The sequence below is a fragment of the Monodon monoceros genome, unplaced genomic scaffold (assembly GCF_005190385.1).
Source record: "Monodon monoceros isolate NGI ecotype Baffin Bay Population unplaced genomic scaffold, NGI_Narwhal_1 Super_Scaffold_7, whole genome shotgun sequence".
Lineage (NCBI taxonomy): Eukaryota > Metazoa > Chordata > Mammalia > Artiodactyla > Monodontidae > Monodon > Monodon monoceros.
In genome coordinates, this window is record NW_021703784.1 from 93,755,474 (window position 1) to 93,779,094 (window position 23,621).

A 23,621-nucleotide genomic window follows, 5' to 3' on the forward strand; every position below is an offset into this window, starting at 1 on the left:
CCACAACTACTGAAGCCTGTGCGCCTAGAGCCCGTGCTCCACAACAAAGAGAAGCCAGCACGATGAGAAGCCCACGCACCACAACAAAGAGTAGCCTCCACTCATTGCAACTAGAGAAAGTCCACGCACAGCAACGAAGACCCAATGCAGCCAAAAATAAATAAATAAATTTATATTAAAAACAAAAAACCTTCTTTTCTTTAAAAAAAAAAAAGAAAGAAAAAGAAAACAACCATGGCAAAAACCAAACTGCTAAGTCTCATTCTCTGAGTCCTGTGTTCAAATTGCAGGCTGGAAGCTTTGGGAATGTGTCTAGGGATAAAATTTTAATAGCCATGACAGTCACATGGTAGGTGAGCTCTACCAAGTCTGCATACATCTTTCTACCTCTGCTTCTCTCAGACTCTTCTCTCCTGTTCCTTGGAAAGGAGAATCAGGGACCCTTTTTTCCAAAAGAGCTTTTTAGGCTCTCTCCAAGATCTGTTCTAGGAGCAGGGATATGAAGAGTATGATTCAACAGTACAGTGAAAATGTGCAACAATAGGAATCATTAGCAAATCTATCAGAAAAGCTAATTCGGGAGGTTAAAGAAGGGCAAGTTACAAAGAAGGAAGCGATTAAATTATATCTCAGTCCTATAAAATTGATGCATTTGAGGCGGCCTAATTCAGAACAGCCGTCTGACTGTGCTGCTGCTGGGAAGACAGAATAAGAATGGGGCTGGGGGCGAAAACACGCCATCAGCCGAGAAACACAGTTACTCTTCTTCTGCTTGGTTGTGATATGAAGCCAAGAACCAGCTTGCTAATTGGTCAGTAGAACTGAAACTAGAAACCCCAAGGCAGATCCAACTGAAGAACTAAGCAACTTTTCAAAATTCTTCTTAGAGAGCCAGCCACAAAAGACCACATATTATATGATTCCATTTACATGAAATGTCTAGAATAGGCAAAGCAACAGTCAAAAAGTAGATCAGAAATTGCCTAGGGCTGGAGTGGGCAGGGGAAGTGGAGGGGGGAGGGGGAAGTGACTGCTAATGGGCATGGGGTTTTTTACAAGGTGATAAAAATGTTCTGAAATACATAGATAGTGGCAATGATTGCACAACTCTGTGAATATACTAAACACCACTGAATTGTACACTTAAAATAGGTGAACTATACAGTATGTGAACTACATCTCAATAATGCTATTATTAAAAAACAGTATTCAATATAACTTTTGTTCAATTTATGAAGTAAAATATGGCAATTCCACTTTTGGTATCCCTTCACACTTCTTTAATAATTTAGGAGTATTGGTGAGCATCTTTTTGTTCCGTATTTGTTTACTGGCTCATTTTATTTCTTTTACTGTGCACTGCTTACCCGCACCTTTTGTGTATCTTTATGTTTGGGTATTTTAAAGTTTTTTTGTTTTTTTTATAGATTGTCTGAGTTCTTTGTAAATAATAAATTGGTTTCTGTCCATGAAAAATAATTCTTAGAGCAATACAACACAGGATTATTTGGACATAAAAAGCATTCTTCATAAGTATATATTGAATGGCATCCTAGGAAGAACACTTATTCCTCTTTCCAGAAAGCTTTATTTAAATGCAGTCTTTAGGAACTTCCCTGGTGGATCAGTGGTTAAGAATCTGCCTGCCAATGCAGGGGACACGGGTTTGAGCCCTGGTCCAGGAAGATCCCACATGCCATGGAGCAACTAAGCCTGTGCACCACAACTATTGAGCCCACGCACCTAGAGCCTCTGCTCTGCAACAAGAGAAGCCACCGCAATGAGACGCCTGTGCACCGCAACGAAGAGTAGCCCCCGCTCGCCACAACCAGAGAAAGCCCACACAGCAATGAAGACCCAAATCAGCCAAAAATAAATATTTTTTTTCAAAATGCAGTCTTTAAATCTGTTCCATGAAGGAGTATATAACTAAGCATGTTGTAACTCTCACTTTATCACCTTATCACCAATTTAAAAAGTCTCATCCAAGATCATAGTCAACTATTCTATAGCCTGGGGACCTGGAAAGAGTTCCTGGTGGCAAATAACAAGACTTCCTCCAAGGGTAGATGTTTCTCTTAGTTCTCATTTATGGTTTTGACATTGAGGAAAATGACCAAACTATATGTAGTTTGTTTAAAAATAACAGCTTTATTATGATATAATTCACATATCATATAATTTACCTAATTAAAGCATATAATTTAAGGGGTTTTAGTATATCTCACAATTGTGCAACCATTATCAAAATCAAATTTACAACAACCATCACTGCTACCTAATTTCAGGACATTTTCATCATTCCCTAGCTTCCAAAATACCTTACCCATTAGCAGCTACTCCCCTCCCCTCTGCCCCACTCCCTCCCTTGCCCTAAGCAAGGGAAGAGACTAGTGAATCTATTTTCTGTCTGTATAATTTTGCCTCTCTTGGACATTTCATATGAATGGAATCATACAATAAGTGGCTGTTTGTGTCTGGCTTCTTTCATTTAGCATAATTTTTTCAAAGTTCATCCATGTTTTAGCATTTATCAGTACTTCATTCCTTTTTATGGTCGAATAATGTTCCACTGTATGTTTTTATAACTGAACCACAGGTTCACATGAGATTAAGATAATAGTTTTTATTTATAGAAAACACACTGCATGGAACCTAGCAATCATAAAAGTGTTGAGGGAAACAGATTTATGTCCTTCCAAAGGAAGGAAAAAGTAGGCTTTCAAAGATCAATTCTGGGGTCTTCGCTGGTGGCGCAGCGGTTAAGAATCCGCCTGCCAATGCAGGGGACACGGGTTCGAGCCCTGGTCCTGGAAGATTCCACATGCCGCGGAGCAACTAAGCCCGTGTGCCACAACTACTGAGCCTGTGCTCTAGAGCCCGTGAGCCACAACTACTGAGCCCACGTGCCACAACTACTGAAGCCCACATGAAGCCACCGCAATGAGAAGCCCGCCCGCTGCAACAAAGAGCAGCTCCTGCTCACCGCAACTAGAAGAAAGCCCACGCGAAGCAATGAAAACTCAACACAGCCAAAAATAAATTTAAAAAAAAACAAAACAAAACAATTCTGAATATATCACCTATAGCTGAAGCGAGTCTTTGTTTTTTTCTGAGGCTAAAATAAAAGATAAGAGGAGTATTAGGGGACATCATTTTCTGTAAAAACACAAAAATAAAACCCCACTACTCTGTTCTCTGTATCTACATGTTTGGTTTGGTTTGGTTTGTTCACTTATTTTTGTTTTATTTTTTATATTCCACACATGAGACTTATATAATGTTATAAACCAATGTTACCTCAATAAAAAATAAATTAAAACAAAAAAAGACCCCCCAAAATATCATATGGGTGACTATAATTATGACATAGGAAATATTCTCAGTAAGGTATGTGCTCTATCAGACTTAGGCTGTTTAATAACTGCTCTAACTGGTCACTGAAACTGATGTTGAGATCAACCATTATACAGTAAAGGTCCGAAATATATATATATATATATATATATATATATATATATATATATATATATAAAATTTTCCCCTCCCCCAGCTTCACTGTGCAGCTTGCAGGAACCTGCGCCCTCGGCAGTGAAAGTGTGGAGCTCTAACCACTGGACCACCAGAGAATTCCCAGGTCCGAAACATATTTAACATAAATTAAAGGGTAAGTATTCTGTAGATACAGATGTCATTGACTATATGTGTCCCTTTTTTTGGGGGGGCCGCACCCTGCAGCTTGTGGGGTTTTTAGCTCCCCAACCAGGGATCGAATCTGGGCCCTAGGCAGTGAGAGCATGGAATCCTAACCATTGGACCGCCAGAGAATTCCTGACTATACGTGCTCTTAGCAGGAACTGGGTCCCTAAACCAACATAATTTTATTGTCCAGTAAACTCCTAAAGGCTCTAAAGCTCCTGCTCATAAAAACAAGGGTAGCATTAGTCCACATACAAATCATGAACTTTAGGAGCAGACCCAAGAAAGATATTGTTGAGGTCAAAGGCATTAGATGAGGCCAACAAAATAATAAATTATATAGCCTGTGAACTCAACAAGGATATTAGTAAGGCCTGGAATACAGATACTGTGCAAGGAAGGGGAAAGAAACAGCTATGAAAGATTTCTACACATCACAGTGTCATCGAAATTTTTCTCAAAACAACAATTCAAACCAGGATTATATGGCCATAGCAGAGTAAGCTTTGTAACAGGCCAAGAGGAGGAAGAGAAATTAACCTGATGGTCATTAGGGCCAGAGCAGTGGATAGAGCCTTCCTATCTGGAGTAAGTAGTACACAGAATCTGATATTAGCTTTTCTAAAAATTGTGGCAAAAAGCACATAACATAAAATTTACCATCTTAAGCCATTTTTAAGTGTACAGTTAGTTACAGTTACAGTTCAGTAGTGTTAAGTATATTCACATTGTTGTGAAACAGAACTTTTTCATCTTACACTTACAAACCTGAAACTCTATACCTGTTAAACAACTTCCCTTTTCACTCTCCCCTCAGACCACAATTCTTTCTGTTTCTATGAATCTGACTACTTTAGATACCTCATATAAGTGGAAACACGTACGTAGTATTGGCACTCGTTTTTAATGCGTCTTAAAAGAGAGAATGCACCGTGCTTCCCTGGTGGTGCAGTGGTTAAGAATCTGCCTGCCAATGCAGGGGAGATGGGTTCGAGCCCTGGTCCGGGAAGATCCCACATGCCGCAGAGCAACTAAGCTCGTGTGCCACACTACTGAGCCTGAGCTCTAGAGCCCGCGCGCCACAATTACTGAAGCTCATATGCCACAACTACTGAAGCCCGTGTGCCTAGAGCCCGTGCTCCGCAACGAGAAGCCACCGCAATGAGAAGCCCGCGCACCACAACAAAGAGTAGCCCCCACTCGCTGCAACTAGAGAAAGTCCCCACGCAGCAACGAAGATCCAACGCAGCCAAAAAAAAAAAAAAAAAAAGTAAAATAAAGTAAATAAATTTATATAAAAAAAAGAATGCACAACTAGATAGCGCACACATAAAGTCATTCACACAGACATGGTGTGAAATCAGTCATATTCATACAGGTGGTCCTTAGGTCTGATGGGAGAATGTAACTTCTAGGCCTGGCATGGCCATTTCCCCTTAAAAAGCCATTCCAAAATAAAATAAGTCATTCAAAGAGGTCAAACAGAGCACAGGGCTCATGCCAATAGACCTAGAAAGCTCCAGAAAGTCCAAAGGTGGTGGGACTGCCACAAGACTACTTTGCTTCCCAATTCAGAGATCGTCAATGATTAAATCATGGTGCCTTGATGGTACCAGTGTCAGCAGGAGTTCAGCAAAGCATCACCAGCCTAAAGCAAAGGAGTAAGCTGCTCTTCACTGGGTCCTCACTCCTTCCTCCTATCACATTAAAACCCAGGATTAATCTTGACTGTTGGCAGGGTGACTGGTACCTGCTAGCTCTCTGAAGTCAAGCTAAGATGCTCCTGCGTGGGTAGATGAAGACGCCGAGGCCTGTTTTCATCACCCATTCTGTAGACCTCCCCTTCTTCGATATGTATGTCCTAATGAAGCAATTATCTACACTTACACTAATGATGTAATTGGGACAAGTAATTATGAAAGCAGAACATCCATTTTCGAAGAAATGAATATCATTACCTTTCTTCCACAAACATTATTTAAGACAAACACAAATAAGCTCACAAGAACACATGCTACCGAAAGATATTTAGGAACAGCATTCCAAACCCCAATGTGTTCAGGAGAAACGGAGAAAAAAAAAAGCCCAACAACCCCAAAACAAAAACAAAAAACCTTGCGTTGGACTCCCACCAGGCAGGGATTTCCTCAAAGCCTCTACTTCTGACTGAAGACATGCAGGTGGATGAGAGTATTAAGAATTACTCTACCTCCACTTCAACATCCCCCACAACCTGGCATTTCCTATATTTAGGTCCTAGCAATCTCTGCTGCTGGAAGGACACTGGCTTAGGCAGGTCCCTGAGTGAAGCCAGGAAAGGAGTCCGGAAAGCTGTCATCATCTCACCGTTGCACAACGGGGCTGCTTACAGTGGGTGCCTGAGCAGCAGACGGATGGGCAGAGATGGGGTGGGGGGAGGCGGGGAAAAGTACTGAGGGAGATAAGAGGTGAGAGAGAAAGATAAAGAGAGCGACTGACCAACTCAAACACTGAAGAGCTCTCACCAATCACCTGTCTTAGATTGCTGAGACTAATGTTTGGTGGAAGCACAAGTGAGAAGAATTGGACCAGAGGGTCTTGGGCTTGTCAGCAGCAGGAGGGAAACGACCTTTACTGCTGCAAAGAGGATGCAGATTTCAAAAGCCTAAAATCTGCAATGAAGGGAAATGGAAATGTGCTGAACGTGGGTTTGACTGGCAGCTTTCCTCATCTGCCGATCACAGGGTAATAAACACTGGGAGATGGCAGAAATGAAGACAAATGCTTTCAGCAGCACCATTCCCCACCCGCCCCTCCTCTTACGCCCCCACTCAGCACATGACAAGAGAGTTAAAGCAAGAAAATAAATCAGCTTCTCAACCAACTCCTTTGTTAAAACTTTCCTTACAGGCCACCTACACGTGAATTATTGCTCTATGAGCCTACATTCTCATTAGGAGGCCCAGTTTGTAAAGGGTGAAAAGCTCCTGTCAAATCACACCTGTACATTTCGGGGTACAGCATTACTGGGCTGAGTCAGTTGGGGCCAGCATATAAGAAAGAGGCCACAGGCTGCTCCCAGAGGGGAAGGCACAGAGGCCCCAAGCCTGTGAGACTCTAACTCAAGCGTGGCTCACTCAGTTTAGAGGAGACTCTCGAGCTCCAAGGACAGCATGGTGTCACTTCACTGCAATCACTGCCACATTACTATTTACCCAGGGACAGAAAGGCTGAGTAAGCTCTGAGGGCCAACAAAGAAGCCCCTTGGGCTTGGAGGGCAAAGGTGAAGTCAGATCACAAAGTGGATACAGAATACAATACTCAGTCTTGACTGCCAACTTCACATTCACTTTGGAGTGAAGGAAACATCTATAAGGTCGAGGATCATATGGGTTTCCTGCAAGTTAGTGGAAGGGAAATATTGCATATTTTAGGACTTGCGACATTGAGATAAAGCATCCAGCTGACTTAGTTTTTGTAAAGGGACTAGGGTTTTTTGAGTAAGGTCAAAAGGTTAGTAATTCCTAATCCATGTGGTGGCAGCTGCTTAAAGGAAGATGGTTGAGCATTTTGTAAAAACTACATCCTGATTATGCTAAAAGTGAGCCTGATAAAAATCTTAGTAACTAGATCCTTTAAGATACTCAAAAAGACATTCTGTCCTACTGGCCCAGTCTGGCTGTTTTTTTCCAGATCAGAGGTGGAAAAAAGATTCTAGACCTTTGTTCTAAAGTGCAGGCACCAACTGGTGGAAAGTCTGGAGCAAAAATAAGTGGGAGAGACCTTGGTAAATGGGCCTGTTTCAAACCACAAACTGCTCGGAAACGTGAGTAGTCCCCAGAGCCAGGCATGTGCTCTGGGATCCTGGGAGAACAACACTTGTCACATAAAGATAGCTAATTTGAAATAGTTTCTAATTAAAATCCACTGTTCAGACATTAATATCAGGCACAAAGTGGAAAAGCATTATTAACAAGCCCCATATTGAGATACTGCTTAGAAGGATGCACCTAGAAGCTAGACAACAATCTGGATAAAATCTAAATAAAATCTCACCTCCTTCTGGAAGCTTTTCAGAATTAGGGAGAAATCCCTCCCCACACAGCATTAGCCATTTTCATAACACAAAACATTTGTCATCTTGTAGGTTACCTGTATATAAAGTCTGCAATGAGTTCAAGTGTTTATATCTCTGTGTACACTTAGCCATCAATTTTCAGTTGATACTGCCTGGTCTCTTTCTTCTTTAAGATAGTGAACTCCTTGAGAGAAGGGGGTCAACTTTTCACTTAAATTTTAAATATTGTACAGTCGCAGAACTTAGAATTTTGCCATTCATACAGTTACAAAGGGTGAGGAGCACCAATGGGAGCTGCAAGGAAGGTCACTGCTAGCCTTATGAACTGTCCTTCCACAAGTGAGAAGACATGCCCTAGACAGTCCTTACTATCTATATCTATTATAGGGACAGGCTGAATTATAAAGAACCAAATCATATGTTAATTTTCAGTCCAGTATATACATCCAGGAATGGGACTAAGCAATTACAGTTTGCAAAAAGAGCATGTCTTTAATTATAAATAAACTGAAACATCCATCGAGAAAAAAACAGCTTAACAAACTATAGTCAATTATACTATGGAACACCATTCAGCCATCCAAGAGAATAAAGTAGATCTGTATGTACCGACACAGAAAGATGTCCTTGATATATTGTTCTGTATGATCCCATCTCTATAAAAAAACAAAATGAAGAATAGGTATATAAATATGTGTGTGATGAGGCATAGAGAAAAATTTGGAAAGATATACTCCAAAGATGGTGAACTCCTTGAGAGAAAGGGGTCAACTTTATACTTAAATTTTAAATACTGTATAGTCGCAGGACTTAGAATTCCCTTTGGGGAATGGGACTGAGGATAAGAGTGGTGAGGAGAGACTTAAGCATTTTACAGTACATATTTTGATATTAGCTGAATTACAATGGACCTGTTTGGTTTTTGGGTTTGTTTTTTTTTGCGGTATGCGGGTCTCTCACTGTTGTGGCCTCTCCCGTTGCGGAGCACAGGCTCCGGACGCACAGGCTCAGCGGCCATGGCTCACGGGTCCAGCCACTCCGCGGCATGTGGGATCCTCCAGGACCAGGGCATGAACCCGCGTCCCCTGCATCGGCAGGCGGACTCCCAACCACTGTGCCACCAGGGAAGCCCAGTTTTGGGGTTTTTTTAAACAAGATTTAAAAGGGAAAACAGGAAGAGTGAGAAGTTACCTTTATAATGATCTATGGAAATCTTGTACGTTTTACCATTTAATATCCCCTATATTCGACATATACATTTATTTGTTCTATGAAGCTAACTAGTTGAAGGACTTGAGAAAAACTCCTTGATCCTGGGTTTGCAATAAAATTCAAAAACCTCAAGTTTTCCATTTTTACCAAGTGACAGTCAGAATGATACTCTGAGATGCCCTTCATACATCTAAGAAGAGGGTTATGTCTTTGGTAACCAATAAATCTGTGCTATTTGACTAAAAAGGAGTCAGAACAATTCCACCTCTGGGTGAATATCTTACAAAAAATGCTACACATGTACACAAGGACATATGTCAAGGAAGTTCAAGGCATGTTGTTATAGTAAAAATCTAGAAAGTTTCATGTTCTTCAATAGGGAATAATGTATATAAATGAATACTAGGCAACAATTAAAAGGAACAAACCAAATCAATCAAACTGCGTCATTGTGGATTGATGAAAAACGTAATATTGAATTATAAAAGTTGTAAAAATGATACATATGGTATGATACCATTTATAAAAATACAACTCTTAAAACACAAAGCAGGGCTTCCCTGGTGGCGCAGTAGTTAAGAATACACCTGCTAATGCAGGAGACACAGGTTCGAGCCCTGGTCTGGGAAGATCCCACATGCCGCGGAGCAACTAAGCCCGTGCGCCACAGCTACTGAGCCTGTGCTCTACAGACCGCGAGCCACAAGTATTGCAGCCCGTGTGCCTAGAGCCCATGCTCCAAAACAAAGAGAAGTCTCTGCAATGAGAAGCCTGCACACTGCCAACAAAGAGTAGCCCCTGCTCGCCGCAACTAGAGAAAGCCCGCGCCCAGCAATGAAGACCCAACACAGCCAAAAATAAAATAAATTAAAAAAAACAAACACAAAGCAATGATATTTTACTAACATATTAAGTTATAAAAGAGGGACTGCAATTATATAAACCAAATTCATGATAGAGGCTGCCTCTAGGTAGACCGGGAAATATAATTATGGAAGTCAAAGGGAACTTCGACTTTATCTAAAAATATTTTATTTTTAAGAATTGAGGGGGGTGCTCGCTTCGGCGGCACATATACTAAAATTGGAACAATGCAGAGAAGATTAGCATGGCCCCTGCGCAAGGATGACACGCAAATTCGTGAAGTGTGCCATATTTAAAAAAAAAAAAAGAACTGAGGGGGGAAATCCCCTGGAGGCCCAGTGGTTAGGGCTCCCCGCTTGCACTGCAGGGGGCATGGGTTCGATCCCTGGTCGGGGGAACTAAGATCCTGCATGCTGCGTGGCAGCCAGAAAAAAAAAAAAGAATTGAGGCAAGCAGGGCAAACTGTTAACAACTATTAAATCTTGGTGTGGCGGCACAGATGCTGTTATATATGTGTGTGCCTGTATGTATGTATTTATACTTCTTTATATTAAAAAAATTTCTCACTATTGAAGGGAGGGAGAAAGGGGATAGGAAGGAAGTAAACAAGCAAGAAGCTGGGGACACAAGGTAAAGACCTTTAAATGCTTCCCCACAATCTCAAGCCTTGTCCAACAAAGAACGGGTGAGGCAGTAATTGGCTAAAGTGAAATACTCTGGGATGTGGAGTCCCACTAAATTCCAAAGGTGGGCAGAGACGGCCATATTCCGTTTACTTGGAATTCTTGACATGAAAGATTTCTCCCACAGAAACATATCCTGTGTCTCAGTGAATCAAGTTTATACCATGTAAAGCCTGAGCTACTGCACTGGTGAAACCATCCAGCAGGCAGCTATGAATGGCATATGGTCACACAAACTTTGTACCCAACAAAAGCGGAGGCTCTAAGGCCATAGGCTTCCTGGGTTCACACTAGGAACAGTCTGTCTGCACAGATGAAATGTACAAACAGATGCCCAGCCCTAAGCTTTTCTCTTAGATGCCACCTTAAAACATCTTACCAGGGCTTCCCTGGTGGCGCAGTGGTTGAGTCCGCCTGCCAATGCAGGGGACACGGGTTCATGCCCCGGTCCGGGAAGATCCCACATGCTGCGGAGTGGCTGGGCCCATACGCCATGGCCGCTGAGCCTGCACGTCCAGAGCCTGTGCTCCGCAACGGGAGAGGCCACAGCAGTGAGAGGCCCGCGTACCACAAAAAAAAAAAAAAGAAAAAATCTTACATTGAAGAAACCTAAGATTTATTTTTAATGTCAGGTTAGATAAATTTCTGAGACAGGCCTGTGGCAAAATTCTAGTTTTTGAAAGGGATATTTCACAAGGGAAAGCAAAGGAGTTTAAGATATGTTTTAGTCTCTTCCTTTCTGCCAGAGCTGCTGATATAAACTCCTAAGGAAACACTGGGCCTGCTATCACTCTTCAGGGATGCCTGAAAGCCAGTGAGCATGATGGTACCCATACCTTTTAAAGACGAACTCTGTCCGTAGTCATCATAAAGAATGCATGACAACATGCGAACTTCTCTATAGGCCACTTTGGGTGTGAGTAAGTAACATCATGAAAGAATCTTGCAGTTATCACTAAGCTATGGGCCCTTGTCCTTTACAAAACCATCTATCTATCTTCCTCTCCACTCTCCTCACTCCAATCCATCTTTTTTTTTTTTTTTTTTTTTTTGTGTGCGGGCCTCTCTCTTTTTTGGCCTCTCCCGTTGCCGCGCACAGGCTCCGGACGCGCAGGCTCAGAGGCCATAGCTCACGGGCCCAGCCGCTCCGCGGCATGTGGGATCTTCCCGGACCGGGGCACGAACCCGTGTCCCCTGCATCGGCAGGCGGACTCTCAACCACTGTGCCACCAGGGAAGCCCTAAAAGCAGAGTTTTGATTGTGTCACTCATCTGCTCAAAAATCTCTAATGGCTCCTCGTTGCCTAAACTGAGCTCGGTTCCTTGGTTTGTTATTTAAGGCCCTCAACAATCTGCCATCTACATTTCTGTGCTTATCTCTTACTGCTCATTAGTCATGTGTTTCTGGAAATATGTTTTAAATATATCTCCACTTTTATACTTTGCTTCATACTGTTCCTACTATCTAGACTCTTTCCTCTCTCTCCTAACAAATGTTTCCTAAAATCCCCCAATCCCCGTCCCTGATCAAGGACTCTCCCAATCGCTTTTTCCAAGAAGTCTACTGATCTCATTAACCTGACATGATCCTCTCTTTGGAAGCCCCATAGCATTTTGTTTCTCTCTCTTATTCTGTCATATTCCTTCTGCTCTATCTCCTACCCTCCTGTCCAGGCAGGACTCTGCCATTATTCAGTCCACTTAAGACAAGTACAAAATTCAGTCCACCAGAGGTCCAACTCAAAATCTGTAAGCCAAGTATACTTGCTCTGTTCCTGCTCAACACTTTCCCTGGACCTGAATCCCCACACTCCATTATAAATAGGTTCCCTGTTTGTTTTTTGGCCACATCATGCGGTTTGCAGGATCTTAGTTCCCTGACCAGGGGATTGAACCCGGGCCCTCAGCAGTGAAAGAGTCGAGACCTAACCACTCGACCACCAGGGAATTCCCATAAATAGGTTCTTTTGACAGGAAGACAACACATGATTTTCTCATCTTTGTATGAAATATCTTGATGCTCTACCACAGAAGGTGTGCGATAACTCTGTATTAAGCACAGAAACAAAGGTTTCTTTGACTATGTGTAGACTCTTACTACTATATTGTTAGCGGAGTACGGACTATCTTAAATCCCTGTGAGAGACTTAAGTACCTCTCAGTCCTTGTGCCCTAAAAAGAGCACTTTGCACAAACCACATAGATGCAACTCAGTTTGTTGCCTTGGAGCCAGAGTACCTTTGGCTTTGAGAAATATCCATTCAACCAGCAGAAGGACACCTCCAGAATTCCTAAAACCACTTTTGTTTGATTTCTGAACTCTAGGAAAGTACCCAACCTCTGGAAATCTACAAAATACAGTACTCAGGGCACTAAGAAATTGATGGTTACATGCAGGAGAAACACTCTAGGAATTTACTTCCTTCTTAACTGCAGCCAAAACAAAGCAGGGGTGGCCAGGTTTTCCACTGCAAGCTGGTTTAAGGTTAAAAAGTTTCTCCCTTTGGCCTCTGGAGGATCTGAGCTGGGAGCACGGTGTCCCCTTTGTCTGCCTCTGCAAGGCTCTTGCCTTGAGGCCAACAGGATTACCACAGCCATTTCATGCTCTGAAAAGTCAGAAAAGGCGAGATGGGGAGCTTTTCACTCAAGGAAATGCCTAGTAGCCAGAGACAGTTCTGTTTCTGTTGAAAAGATAAGCGGGGATGCTGAGGTTAAAAAGCACAATTTCCAACAATGCTTAATGAAAGGTTTGGAGACAATGTACAGAATTAGGCAATGGGATAAACTCCAAGAAGAGAGGAGCAGGTGCCAGAGCAGAAATGCAGCAGAGAATCAGCACCAGACAGTTCATGCATTCAAATTTCCATGTATTTAAAATGTCATCAGGAAGCCCTAGGAGTACAGACTTGATGTAGCAATTAGGGGATACAGGCTTATCCCTCTTGGCACAAAATACCCACAAATAAGCTCTTAGGGTAAAAGTCAAAAGAAAGTAGAAAGGAAAGCTTTACCATAAAAAATTGAGCAGCTGCTACACTCTGTTGCCTTAATAGATAATTAACTACAGACCTTCTTATGAAGAGGTAGCCTAAACTCAACTACTGTATTCAAAGGCATAGAGCTCCCAGGGCCCAGACTGGGTTTTAAACACTGGGTCTATAGACAGTCTTCAGGAGCTCCAGGAAACCACTGAAATAGCAAATTAAATTTTGTGTGTGTGTGCGCGTCACTGTGTTAAGTGGGTTTTGTTTTCTATATTTTATGGTGCTTTGATATCTTGGGGGCCACAGAGACTGATAGACTGCCCCTCCCTGTATTAGTTAATTCCTAGAGATAGCAAACAATTGCCTACAAGCATGCAAACCAACCAATCCAGATCCCACACCTTCAACCAATATAACCTCTGCCCTAAATCACCGTCCATGTTATGTTTTATAAAAACAGGCACACTGTGCCAACCAATGACAGTATCACCAGCAAAGAGATAAAACCTTGGCTTTCAACCTCACTAAGGCTGACAGAGATAGATTTTTAGACCAAAGTACGGAGTCCTGGGACATGCCCAGAATAGAGTAGTGATCTCAAACCAGAGGCTTTTTGATGGCTGAATGAGAACTGAATATTAAACATATATCTATCAAACATACATAGTGGAAGATGTACATAAAATGGTAATATGATGTCCTTCTTGCTTGGCTGAAGCCAATAATCCAGTTGGGGAGATAAGAGTTATGTCAAAAACATTACAGGGGCTTCCCTGGTGGCGCTGTGGTTGAGAGTCTGCCTGCCGATGCAGGGGACACAGGTTCGAGCCCTGGTCTGGGAAGATCCCACATGCCACAGAGCAACTAAGCCTGTGAGCCACAACTACTGAGCCTGCGCGTCTGGAGCCTGTGCTCCGCAACAAGAGAGGCCGCGATAGTGAGAGGCCAGCGCACCGCGATGAAGAGTGGCCCCCGCTTGCCACAACTAGAGAAAGCCCTCGCACAGAAACGAAGACCCAACACAGCCATAAATAAATAAATTAAAAAATAATAATAATCCATCTTAGAAATTATCTTAAAAAAAAACCATTACAAACAAGAAAAGGCCACTTAAGTGTCTAATGAATGGTACAGATGACTAGAGCCACAGCTGTTTAGGAAAGGTCACTGGGCTTGGGGAGGAGAAACCAGGAAAGCTTAGGGAAGAAATAGGAGCTAGGGCTTAAAGGAAGGAGCAAAGGATTTGGAAAGGAGGAGAGGGGGAGAATGATTCAAGGAAGAAAGAGGCTACTGCTCAAGGTGATTCAGGGTTCAAGGGCTAATATCAGTTCACTGGGAAGCAAAGGCTCATATAAAGCAGAATATAATATGAGGCTTAAAAAATGACAAGGAATTTGTCATCTGTACAGCAGGAAATAGAAACTCTTTGAAATTTTTTGAGTAAGGGAATTACAAGGTGGATAGCTTTTAAATTTCAATTTTTATCAAAATACTACATACACATAATTTTAAAAGTTAAAGAGTATTACAAGGCTAATAAAGTTAAAGAGCAGCCTCCTGCTCCATCCTCTCCCTTGATTTCTGCTCTCCAGAAGCAATTACTTTCCAAATCTTTTAGCTGTTTTTCTTCTGATAATTAACTGTCATATTTCTGCTGTTACTAATTTTTCAATTTCAGCAATTATCTACTGGCTTCCTAAGATGGCAAATGATTTCTCCTGCTCTCTTTCCTCCCTCATCCTACCAAAATAGTTATACCCCATTTTTAGGTTAAATAATGTTAATTATTTACAGTATTATGACTATATAAATATTCATAGCATACAGGAATAGTATAATAAATTTATATTGCCTTTCACATACAATTTTGTTTCTTCTGGAGGAGAAATGTTGTCGTAAGTTGCTAGTCGTAACCCTTCTTTTCCCATTCTCTTTATACAATGAGCATATTTATTTATTTTTGGCTGCGTTGGGTCTTTGTTGCTGTGCGTGGGCTTTCTCTCGTTGTGGTGAGCGGAGGCAACTCTTTCGTTGCGGTGCGCAGGCCTCTCATCGCGGTGGCTTCTCTTGTTGCAGAGCACAGGCTCTGGGCACACGGGTTTCAGTAATTGTGGCATGTGGGCTCAGTAGTTATGGCTTGCGGGCTCTAGAGTGCAGGCTCAGTAGTTGTGGCGCACGGGCTTAGTTGCTCTGTGGCATGTGGGTTCTTCCCGGACCAGGGCTCGAACCCGTGTCTCCTGCATTGACAGGTGGATTCTTAACCACTGTGCGACCAGGGAAGCCCCTGGCAAATATTTTAAAGGTGGGAAGACTAGAAACAGGGAGCCACCAGAAAGAAAACTGCAGTGGTATGACAATGGCCAGAATCAGGGTTAGAATAGTGAGAAGAGAAAGAAGAAACAATCAGACACTCCAGTAGGGATGAATCACCTATACATGGTAGGAAACAGAATATAGGTAGCTGGGGTGAAGTAATAACCCACAAAAATTTACAGGCCTAGCACCTGGGCATCAAGAAGAATGTTGGTAAAATTACTAAAAATAGGGAGTGGGAGAAAGTTTGGCTTTCAACGTATTAAACATAAGAAGGTTGTGGGCCATTCAAAGTGGAAAGAATTTAGAAAAATGTCTGAGGGGCTTCCCTGGTGGTGCAGGGACTTAAGGTGATAAGAATGTGCAGAGACTTAAGAAAACAATAGAAAAGATCAATGAAACTAAAAGCTGGTTCTTTGAAAAGATGAACGAAATTGATAAACCTTTAGCCAGACTCATCAAGAGAAAAAGGGAGAGGGTCCAAATCAATAACATCAGAATTGAAAAAGGAGAAGTTACAACTGACACCACAGAAATATATAGGATCATAAAAGACTACTATGAGCAACTATATGCCAATAAAATGGACAGCCTAGAAAAAACGGACAAATTCCTAGAAAGGTAAAATCTCCCAAGACTGAAACAGGAAGAAACAGAAAATATGAACAGACCAATTACCAGTACTAAAATTGAATCAATAATTTTAAAATTCCTGACAAACAAAAGTCCAGGACCAGATGGCTTCACAGGTGAATTCTACCAAACATTTAGAGGAGAGTTAACACCTATCCTTCTGAAACTATTCCAAAAAAATGCAGAGGAAGGAACACTTCAGAACTCATTCTGTGAGGCCAGTATTATTACCCTGATACCAAAACCAGACAAAGATATCACAAAAAAAGAAAATTACAGGCCAATACCACTGACCAACACAGAGGCAAAAATCCTCAACAAAATACTAGCGAACTGGCTCTCACAATACCTTAAAAGATCATACATTATGATCCAGTCAGATTTATTCCAGGGATGCAAGGATTTTTCAATATCTGCAAATTGATCAACTTGATGCACCACATTAACAAACTGAAGAATAAAAACCATATGGTCATCGCAATAGATGCAGAAAAAGCTTTTGATAAATTCAATATCCATTTATGATAAAAAAACTCTTCAGAAACTGGGCATAGAGGGAACATAACTCAACATAATAAAGGTCATATATGACAAACCCACAGCTAACATCATACTCAATGGTGAAAAGCTGAAAGCATTTCCTCTAAGATCAGGAACAAGACAAGGATGTCCACTCTAGCCACTTTTATTCAACACAGTTTTAGAAGTCCTAGCCACAGCAATCAGAGAAGAAAAAGAAATACAAGGAATCCAAATTGGAAAAGAAATAAAACTGTCACTGTTTGCAGATGACATGATGCAATACATAGAAAATCCTACAGATGCAACCAGAAAATTACTAGAGCTCATCAATGAATTCTGTAAAGTTGCTGGATACAAAATTAATAAATCTATTGCATTTCTATATACTAACAATGAAACATCAGAAAGAGAAATTAAGGAAACAATCCCATTTACCATCAAAAAGAATAGAATACCTAGGGATAAACCTACTGAAGGAGGTAACAGACCCCTGCACTCCGAAATCTGTAAGACGCTGATGAAAGAAATTGAAGATGACACAAACAGATGGAAGATATACTGTCTTTTTGGATTGGAAGAATCAATATTGTTAAAATGACAATACTACTGAAGGCAATCTACAGATTCAAGGCAATCCTATCAAATCACCAATGGCATTTTTCATAGAACTAGAACAAATTTCTTTTTTAATTTGTATGGAAAAAACAGAAGACCCCAAATAGCCAAAACAATCTTGAGAAAGAAGAACAGAGCTGGAGGAATCATGCTCCCTGACTTCAGACTATATTACAAAAGTACAGTAATCAAAACAGTATAGTACTGGCACAAAAACAGACATATAGATCAATGGAACACGATAGAAAGCCCAGAAGTAAACCCACACACTTATGGTCAATTAATCTATGACAAAGGAGGCAAGAATATACAATGGACAAAAGACAGTCTCTTCCACAAGTGGTATTAGGAACACTGGACAGTTACATGTAAAAGAATGAAATTAGAACATTTTCTATGCTATATACAAAAATAAACCCAAAATGGATTAAAGACCTAAATGTAAGACCAGATACTATAAAACTCCTAGAGGAAAAACATAGGAAGAACACTCTGTGACCTAAATCGCAGTAATATTTTTTTGGATCCGTCTCCTAAAGTAATGGAAATAAAAACAAAAATAAACAAATGGGACCTAATTAAACTTAAAAGCTTTTACACAGTAAAGGAAACCATAAACAAAGTGAAAAGATAACCTATGAACTGGGAGAAAATATTTGCACACCAGGCTACTTAGAAGGGATTAATTTCCAAAATATACGAACAGCTCATGCAGCTTAATATTAAAAAAAAAAAATCAAAAAATGGGCAGAAGACCTAAACAGACATTTCTCTGAAGAAGACATATGGATGGCTAACAGGCACATGAGAAGATGCCCAATATCACTAATTATTAGAGAAATACAAATCATAGCTACAATGAGGTATCACTTCACACCAAGCAGAATGGCCATCATTAAAGAGTCTATAAATAATAAATGCTGGAGAGGGTGTGGAGAAAAAGGAAGCCTCTTACACTGTTGGTGGGAATGTAAATTGGTGCAGTCACTATGGAGAACAGTATGGAGGTTCCTTAAAAAACTAAAAATAGAATTACCATGTGGTCCTGCAATCACATGGGCATATATCCAGAGAAAACTCTAATCAAAAAGATACACGCACCCCAATGTTCATAACAGCACTATTTACAATAGCCAAGACATGGAAGCAAGGTAAATGTCCATCGACAAATAAATAGATGAAGAAGATGTGGTGTGTGTATATGTGTGTGTGTGTGTGTGTGTGTGTATACACACACACACACACAATGGAATATTACTCGGCCATAGAAAGAATGAAATAATGCCATCTGCAGCAACATGGATGGACTCAGAGATTGTCGTATTGAGTGAAGTAAGTCAGACAAAGACAAATATCATATATCACTTATATGTGGAATCTAAAAAAATGATAGAAATGAACTTATTTACAAAACAGAGATAGACTCACAGACATAGAGGGCAAACTTGTGGCTACCAAGGGGGACAGCAGGGGCAGGGAGGGGGAGATGGATAAACTGGGAGTTTGGGATTGGCATATGCACACTACTGTATATAAAGTGGATGGGTGGCGGGGATCTACTGTATGGCATAGGGAACTATATTCAATATCTTATAATAGTCCATAATGGAAAAGAATCTGAAGAAGAATATATATATTTAAATTTATTTATAACTGAATCGCTTTTCTGTGTAACTGAGGCTAACACAACATTGTGAATTAACTACACTTCAATGTTTTAAAATGGTAAAAAAAAAAAAAAAGAAAAAAAAAGTGATAAGAATGTAAGCTGTATGCACTGATAGTTATTTAAAAAAAAAAAAAAGCCCAGCCATCACTCTTAAGGAAAAGGAAGATGTAATCAAATGTTAGGTTTGGTTGGTATAGGCTTTATGCTTATATATATATAGCTGTAATATATTTTAATTGAAATTGCCTCAGGTAAAATGTGTTATTGTATGTTGAACTCTCTAGCTCTTATAACCCTCCTGCCTCCAAATGAAAGCACTGTTTTGTTTTTTGTTTTTTTTGGCCATGCTGCACGGCTTGTGGGATTTAGTTCCCTAATCTGGAATTGAACTCACACCCTCAGCAGTGAAAGCTCTGAGTCCTAACCACTGCACTGTCAGGGAATTCCCTGAAACTACTGTTTTTAAAACAGAATTTATTTTATTATACTGAATGTCTTAGGAATATAACTCTTGCATTACAGCAAAATAGGCTATAACAGAAGCACTGGGCACTAGAAATATGAAAAAAGACAAGGTTCTTGACTTGAGGGAACAAATAATTTAGTGAGAGACAGAAAATATGTATACAAATATGAGAATACAAGGATAAACATTGTAAAATTATAAATACATTAAACACCCTAGGTACAATTTGAATATGTTACCTCGAGAGTAAAATAAATCTAAGAATAAGACATAGCAGAAGTATATATTTCACTTTTTTAAGGTTATAATCATTGAATATCCACACCTTGCATTCAGATATAACTGAGCACTGTGGCTTATGTTCATTTTTCAAAAAAATGTAGAAAGATACTTCATGAACTATAATGGCTACCATTTTCTAAATATTTATCTTGTGCCAAGGGACACAATAAGTTCTTGTTCAATAAATGTTCCCATTCAATCTTCACAAGTATCCTACAGGAAATCTGTTTATTCATTAGACAAATACTTAGTGAGTTCCTACTACATGCCAGACAGTGAACAAAACAGACAAAAATTCCTGCCTTCATGGGAATTACATTCTGTGGGAAGGAAGAGACATATAACAAAGACATGAGTCCACACAGCACGTTAAATTATGTTAACTGTCATGGAGAAATATAAAACAGAGAAGAGGAATGGAAAGTACAAAGGGTGAAAAGTTGGCAATTTTAAATAGCGTAGTCACTGAAAGGCTTATACAGAACCCCTCTTTACAGATGAAGAAATTGAGGCTCAGATAAGTTAAACAACTTTCCCATGGTCACCCAGTTAGTAAGAGGTGAGATGAAATTTGAATTCAGCTGTCCTTAGTATTAAGCTATATGGCCTCTCCCCAAGGCAATAATAAATTCATTTACACAGGTTTGCTTTATCAGATTATTTCTTTAAGATTATGTTGGCATTTTTAACCTCCCAAAGTGGTTAAGAAATAACTTTCTACTTTCAGGATTTGATGTCTTATTTCATATCCACATAACTTTTACAAAGGAGTAGGGAATGGCCTAAGATCTTTGGTTGACATTATATTCTTGGAAAAGCTGAGAAGAGATCAAAATAATTACTCAAGGAGAGTCAAAGGACACTTCACAAACTACATTCAGCCTATGAGAAGATTATGCACAAACCCTAGACAAGTCCTGCTTCCTGTTACTGCTGCTGTAACCACCTCTATTTAGTTCATCAAGAAGTATTTATTTTATGTCCCAAGGGTGCCTAGCACAACTCAGATGTGCTTCAGCAACTCATTTTATTAAGCTGAGATGGATCCTTTTCAGTCTCCTAAGACTGTCTCTTAGCATCAAGGTGTTCCTGTCACCAGAACATCTAAAGTTGGCAGTCTTGGCTTGTCCCAAGTAGTTCATGTACTGCAAATAACCTGGGCGCTAAGGCAAACATCTACTTTTATTCCTTTTAACTTCAGATAATATATTTTTCAAAGAAGTTAGAGTGCTTTACCATTTTTTTCCACTTAATCCCTGGAAGGAACATGGAGGTAAGCACCACATCCTCACCTGTCAAGTGGACAAAGAGACAAAATGACTCACTCAAATTACACTGTGAATTATTGAAAGAGCCAGAATGACAAAAACCAGGCCGTCAATGTCTAGTTCACCTTCTAGCACACAAGATCAGTAGTTCTCAGTCTTTTTGTGTTCACAATGTACCATTTGGGTACTAGATTTTTTGGCAGTATTTTTGAAGGGATTAAAAGACTCAACGCAACAGAAAAGTCGACACTAATAAAAACGCCAGCACTATTTTAATAAGACAGTGTCTCACAGCACACGTCTGATGGCCTTTGGTACTGCATCAATGAGCAGAACAGTACTCCCTGCCCTGACTGTTCGCACTCCAACCTAACTTCTCATATGCTCTAGGAAACACAAGCTCTGTCTTTGGCACCAGCATCTTACCTCTTACTCCTACCAACTTATATCCTACTCTAGAACACATGTGTGACATCCTCAGGCCCAAAGTCAACCTCACACTGAAATAATTTTATTTAGCAAAACTGCATTTCACACACCAGACAAAACTTGGTGGCATACCAGCATGCTAGGTTGTATAAGAAAAGCCAGCCTCCCTTCAGGAAAGCAAAGCTGCCTCCTTGACTAAGAGGTCAACTTGAATTTAGTGGTTAATTAATACTTTAATGCAACATCACCAGGAAATAAGCAATTGACAATCAGTGCCAAAGGCACTCATTAAAGACTATATCTTCCTGTATCACATCAGAATGACAGCGTCTCTGACAGCCAGAGAAACAATTGACCTCATCTAAGGAAGCTAAGCTGGAACGACACTGTACCTCCCAAAAAAGCTTGTTGAAGAAAAGGCTGTTGAAGCCTGGTTTGAGTGGTAGGAACTTTAGGTGTGGTTAAGAGACACAAGGAAAACTAGAGAAGTGATAACTTGCATTTTTGTAACAATTCTCTGATAGGCTAAGTATTCTATTGATATCTTTGGGTAAAGCCTTGTTACAGATCAAAGTTAATTATTTTCCTGTTACCTGTGGGGGAAATTGTGACAGGCTGACGTAATGATCAAGAGTAAGGAAACAGATAAAACCTAGGACGTCTGTTTACAGTAAGTCAAAGCACTTTTGAAAAGATATGAAAATAATAACTGAACCTGAAAGTTAACTTATTTTTTTCTGTTAAAAATTCCCAGCACTTAGTGTAGGGCCTAGCAAGTTGTAGCACTCAAGAAGTATATTCCACTCGGGACTTCCCTGGCGGTCCAGTGGTTAAGTCTCCACGCTTCCACTGCAGGGCTCAAAGGTTCGATCCCTGGTGAGGGAACTAAGATCCCACATGCCATGTGGCACGGCCAAAAAAAAACAAAAACAAAAACAAGTATATTCCACTGAATTTATTACACACAAACTTAAAAACAAGACTATAAGACTATATTATCAGGACTTCCCTGGTGGCGCAGTGGTTAAGAATCCACCTGCCAATGTAGGGGACACGGGTTCGATCTGTGGTCTGGGAAGATCCCACATGCCGAGGAGCAACTAAGCCCGTGCGCCATAACTACTGAGCCTGCGCTCTAGAGTCCGTGAGCTACAACTACTGAAGCCCGTGTGCTCTAGGGCTTGCATGCCGCAACTACTGAGCCCACATGCTGCAACTACTGAAGCCCGTGCGCCTAGAGCCTGAGCTCCGCAACAAGAGAAGCCACTGCAATGAGAAGCCCACGCACTGCAACGAAGAGTAGCCCCCACTCGCCACAACTAGAGAAAGCCCACACGCAGCAACAAAGACCCAATGTGGCTACAAAAAAACCCCCCAAACTATATTATCTGTCTGAAAAACAATGAGAGAAATAGTAAAATCATTCAGTTTTGGTATTTTTCCTGGTTGATTATTTTCATAATGAAATTAATAAGTATTAGAACCACAAGGGGAAAATAGTTTCCAATGAATAAGGGAATAAATGAACAAATCATTGTTCTGAGGTATAAGATCGACATGAACAGAACAGATCCATTCACATACTTCTCAAATACAAAGAGAGACCCTAATTTCTACCCTAAATTCTACTCCTTCTAATGCAGCTATACTGTCTATTGGACAGAGCCGGGAAAAAACCTATTGGGTTGGCCAAAAGGTTCATTCGTTTTCTTCCGTAAGATGGCTCTAGTTGCACTTAGTTGCCTTTAACTTCATTCAAAACAATTTTGTTAGATTGCATGTGAGAGCTGTCATATCAGTGTGCATTTAAAAAAAGACATCAAAATTGGTGAATTTTTGTGTAGCCATTTTAAAATCGAAGATGGAAGAAAAAAGCAACATTTTTAGCACATTATGCTTTATTATTTTAAGAAACGTAAAAACACA

The 23,621-nt window shown here is 40.5% G+C and overlaps 1 protein-coding gene and 1 non-coding gene across 12 annotated transcripts in view; one reads left to right on the forward strand and one right to left on the reverse strand.

The window, feature by feature from the left end:
- AMBRA1 (autophagy and beclin 1 regulator 1) overlaps window positions 1-23,621 on the reverse strand; it is a 173,361-nt gene that overhangs the window by 53,819 nt on the left and 95,921 nt on the right. The window lies entirely within an intron of this gene.
- LOC114887866 lies at window positions 10,022-10,128 on the forward strand. The gene has a single exon (XR_003791627.1). It is a non-coding gene; the product is annotated as a U6 spliceosomal RNA (small nuclear RNA).